This window comes from Brassica oleracea, chromosome C2 (assembly GCF_000695525.1).
Source record: "Brassica oleracea var. oleracea cultivar TO1000 chromosome C2, BOL, whole genome shotgun sequence".
NCBI lineage: Eukaryota > Viridiplantae > Streptophyta > Magnoliopsida > Brassicales > Brassicaceae > Brassica > Brassica oleracea.
In genome coordinates, this window is record NC_027749.1 from 15,488,106 (window position 1) to 15,493,499 (window position 5,394).

The window sequence follows — 5,394 nt, forward strand, 5'->3', positions numbered from 1 at the left end:
ATTATGGTAATATATTCTATTATTACTACCTTGTATATATATGTGTATAATCATAGGATTAAGGATATTTATAAGCGAAGATAAAGCAGGAGGGTTATCAATACACCCATATTCTAACTCATTACTCGAAACCGATCCATCACGGTATCAACTCTTATATTAGAATACAAAACATTAATATGAACTTTCTATTAAACCAATAGACACATAGGTCACACAGAATATAAAATATTCTTACAGAGACTTTTGATATGGTAATCATAGTTTGCCATTAATATTCTGAACTTCACGGAGGAGACAGTCAGCTCTGCGAATTCACCGCTACAATTGAGCATGAAGCCGGGGTAGCCGCACTCTTCTCTGCCAGGTATCCAGAAAGGGTACAGTAGATCCCTCTGATCGCCACAGCAGCTGTGAGAGGGAACTCTGTTATGGTTCCATTGATACCGGCTCCAGTGATATATGAGTTTATCTCAACAGTTGCATCAGAAAAAAAGTCATATGCTTGAGATACAAACTCATTCTGAAACAGTTCCACATAAACCGGGAGTTTAGACTTCTGAAGCCTCTCCACAACATTTGTTTGCCCAGTGACAAATGATCCGACATCTGGAAAGACGGATGATTTTGTGATGACAACAGCGTTAGCGAATTTCTTTATGTCTTCGATAGCAGAGTCCTTAATATCACGAATTTCTTCTTCAACTTTGTAGACAGTCTCGAACTTGCTCTTCTTCTTGAAGTCAACTAGAATCGAGCTATTCGTTGGCTGAATCATGACTTTTGTCCTGGTCGTTCCGTTTCTGTAACCAGTTTCCGTGAGTGTATCAAGAACCGCTTTTACCACATCTAGACCTTGCTTCTCTCTCAGATACACTGCATTCTGAAAAACAAAAAAAAACGTGACAAGTCTGATTGTCAAAATCTTGAGATGAAGAGGTACGAAACTAACCTCTAGACTGATCAAAACACTGGAGAGAGAAGTGGAGTTCTTTGCCAAGTTTAGGAATTCTGAGAGTGAGATAATCCTCCCAGAATTTTTGTCATTTGGATTCCTGAACATATTGTATAACCTGTAGGGGTTCATAATCGCAGCTGCACAAAAAGAACATATCAAGTTCTGATAATGTAAAGTTGCCCGAAAATAAATATTTTAAGTAGGAGTAAGCCAAGTGGGGAAACTTACGAGTCAAGCTCTGAATCTCAGGCCATGTGAGACTAAAGGTGTATATTCCAGGATCTGAGCTAATTTCAGGAATAATTATTGAACGGTTACTAAGAAAAGTTTGGGATACCATTGTGCTTTTCTCGAGATCAATTGAACTTGAACAAAAGGGTTTTCCTTCGCTGGACATTTGGACCGAGCAATGAATAACATCAGCTCCATCTTTGATTGCCTTCTCATATGCCAAGTCTGTACATCCGGGATAGTCCCCACTCGCACCATTTTTTGATATAACAAGAAAATCCACTGAGACATGAACCATTACGTAGATGATAAAGTCAACTATAGGTTTCTTTTTCTACTAGTAAGAAAATAATTATGCACTTGCCAAAACTACCTTGTTTTGTAGCGTTTCGGCCAATGTGGGAGAAGCAATATGAGGAAAATATGAAACGGAGTAATTGCATTAATCACAATTCTTTGTATAAAAATTATCTTGAAGAGAATTTGCTTACTAATGGATGCAGATGCAGTTATGGGAAAATCAGAGAGCACACCATCAACAGAGAAATCACCATTGTCCATAAAGATAGATACTCAGACACTGGATCGAAACTGTAGTCATATATCAACATCATTTGAAAAACCTGACACATATACTTGTAATCCTACTTTGTGAGCATTGTGAACTAAGGATGTAGGAGGAAGCAAGTACTGCTTGTCATCGACTGGAAATATGTACGATTTGGGAACAAGAATTCCTGAAGCAAACGTCTTGACATAAGTTATGTTACTTAAGATAGAACCATAAGTTCGATTGGTTGTCGGCTCGAATTCTTCTTTCCCAAGAAACTGGAACACAAAACTTGGTTCATTACGCCCAAAACGGCCCTTAACTTTGCTGAAGAAATTCAGTTCAGGGGAAGAGAAAACTGCTTATGCTCAGATTATGTTGAGCATAGAATGCATCGTGCTGAATATTTAACCAAAAAATTTCTTATTTTCTCTGCATGGATACATCTTGAACCGTTAAAATCGAGTATCCATTTCCGTCGAATTTTTTTTTGATTAACCTGCAAACATATGTAAAAACAAAAAATGACATTCGTAAGTAGTAACAAGATAAATACAAATTATGTTTTTTTACAGAAAGAGCAGTGGAGACATAAACACTTGCAAGAAGCATCCTTGAGATCTCTCAGGGAGAAATCAATGGTGAACCAACCCTGAGTACTGACTCCATTAACCGGGTAAGATTTTTGGCGATTTGGGTAAACATATTCAATATCTGAAGCATTGTTCAATTTGAGATCAGGGAAGCAAATCCCAAGTCCATCTTTGGTTAGCTGAACATCACACCAAAGAACAGAACCAGCTAAACTTGTCTGCTTTGCCAAATTGTACGAAGGAAGACTTGAATCTGGAAAAAATCCAGAAAACCCACCACGAGCAATCACAAGAGGAGCATCACCTGTAAAAAAACAAAGAAGTTATTTTAATAAAATAAATCATCCCGACTTTTTTTAGTAACTAGATTATCCCGACTTTTACTACACATTCTATATAAAAAAAGGCCCGAGTACTGGTTTCTCTCGTTCTCTTCTATTTTTCTCGGAAAATCATGCGTTAATGAAAGAAATAAAAAGTGAGAGAACTCTCACCACTGAGTGTCTGCCATGGACCTTTAGATCTTTGCGCATTAATTTGAGCAACAAACAGCTGAATCAGAACAACACCACAGAGTAAAATTGTTAAAGCTCGCATTGTCAGATTTCTAAGCCAGAAGTTAGCTTCACAAGCTTCTTTCTTCTCCGGAACCTACACCAATAGAAAAACAACGATAGTAGATTTTTATGCAAAAGTTTTTCTTTAATAAGTGAAGAACACTCAAGAATAGTGAGAAACAGAGGGAGTTAGATCCAGAAAAGTAGAGAGAGAGATTAGCCAGAGTAAATAGAAAAGAAGGAGAACTATTTCCTTAAATCTTTAGTTTCTGCAGTTAGTAGATAGTAGATAGTAGATAGTAGATCTTCACCTCTGACTCTTGAAGTCGTCTCTTCATTATTTTCTAATAACATTTGTGGGAACCGGAATTCACACCGTCGAAATTTGTTAATCGGAGGAAAACCAAGTTAACCTAGCCTTCCCTGAAGGTTCCGTTTATCTGCTGGGCCACGCACAACACAATCAATATGAAAGAGTCGAAAGTAATAAATAGTAAAAGAGCGAAAAGAAAACAAAGATGTCTTATTTCCGAATTCGCGTTTGAGCGTGCACAACAGGTAAGATCCTAGGTCACGAGAGCTGTCAGTACGTTCGCTAGTCTAGCCACCTAAGTTCTAACCTAGTCGAGTCACAGCTCGATAGTAAAAACGGAAAAATGCCTAAATTGCTCTAAGTATTAAGTTTGCTCTGAGAAAGCTCTCTCTTGCTCCTCGCCCTAAGCCCTCCTTATATACTCTCTCTAGGTCGGTTTGCACCTTTTCCTGGGCCAGATTCGTCGGGAGACTGGCTTTTCCAATTTTAGTCACCCTTCATGATTATCTACGGAAACTTGACATTTATCTTTTCCTGCGAATAAAAAATAGACCGTCATATCAGCCTTAGGCTCAATCCTGTTCTAAAATTGTAAGTGGGCCGTTTAGCCGCGGTTCAGGCCCCTTTTGGGCCGTTTTGGGACTTAGACGTTTTTACAATTTTTCCTAAGAAACAACCGTTGGTTTTTCCGTAAGGATTCCAATTCCCCATATAGTTAAGGCAACTAGTGTTCAAGCTAACCATAGCCGTTTTATACGGCAGGCAGGAATCCATTTCGACGACCAAGTTTTTATAACTTTTCCCGAAGTCTTTCTTTGATAATCCTAAGCGAGACGAGACATGGGTATTGCGTCCAAGGGCCGGAGGATTGTGTTACGAGAACTTAGACGAGGAAGCACGGTTTCGGGACAGGAGGTCGGTCCTCGTCCATGGGTGAGGTGACCTTGGTGCGGGTCGTCCTCGCCCATGGGAGAGGTGACCTCGGCGCGGGTCGTCCTCGCCCATGGGCGAGGTGACCTCAGTGCGGGTCGTCCTCGCCTAGGGGCGAGGTGACTTCGGTTGAGACGGTCCTCGCTTACGATCGAGACCTCATCCAGACTGATCCTCTTCTCGACATTCCTCGGTTCGCATCGGTTCGCATCCGCGAAAAACTATCTTTTACTTGATTAACCGATTTCCGGGAATGTCTAATTTTCAAGGATCGATCGAGAGTTTGTTTTCCTGGAACTTTCAGGCATTGATTCCGTCGTGACCGGTTTTGACCCCAAAAGTTAGCCCCTAGCTAGCTAGGATCCGCGGACCTGGGTGTGAGGTCCTAGCTTGCGGTATGAATTGTTTTGATGGAATTAGACGTAGTCGTTTGCCGAAAGTAGGAGAATGAATAGTACCATTTTTTCCTATATATAGGTGGAGTAAGTTTTTTTATTCAAAGTCTTCATTAACTTCTCTTCACAAGAAAATTTCTCTAAGGTAGAAATTTCTCTTATCCTCTCTCTCTTTACCTTTGTGTCAAAGTTTTTGTCTTTCAAAAAATGACTTCAAGAAAGAGATCCTCTAAGAAAAAGACTTCCCCTCAATCATCTTCTGGCAATCCTTGTACCAATGAGGAGATTTTTCCCAAAGAGGAATTTGAGGTCGAGCAAAAAGAGAAGGAAGCGTACTGGGACGCTTTATGCGGTTCGATAACTCCTCCGCCCGAAGTCTTCTAACCCACAAGACCCGCGACACAGCTTGATCCTACCCTTCCGGGCAGGACCTCTCCCGCCTATCTTAAGACCCTTCGGGAGTTTTACAGAGTTCCGAGCGGGGTTGTGTTTCGAGTCCTGGTGCATGGGGAGAGTGCGGAGGATCCCCCGGAGGGATTCTTCACATGCTATGAAGCTTTCCTGACACGTTGTCGCATGTGGTTGCCGATTCCAGAGGCCGTCGTCCATGCACTCGACCGTTTTGAGCTGCTGTCGCATGTGGCTCCCGATTCCTGAGGCCATCGTCCGCACACTCGACCGTTTTGAGCTGTCGATCAGTCAGCTAAACGTTGCGGCGTTGCAGAACTTTCTTGGCGTATTGATCCTGAGCTACGAGCTCGGAATGGACCTCAGCCCCGACGACTTTGAAGGGCCATGGTCGACACGAAAGACCTCGATTGATTACTCATACCGCATGGCTCCTAAGAGACATATGTCGATAATCCA

The 5,394-nt window shown here is 41.4% G+C and overlaps 1 pseudogene; it reads right to left on the reverse strand.

Annotated features, from left to right (window-relative positions):
• Positions 1-273: 273 nt before the first annotated feature.
• On the reverse strand, positions 274-2,978 carry LOC106327363 (annotated as a pseudogene).
• Between the last annotated feature and the right edge of the window lie 2,416 nt (positions 2,979-5,394).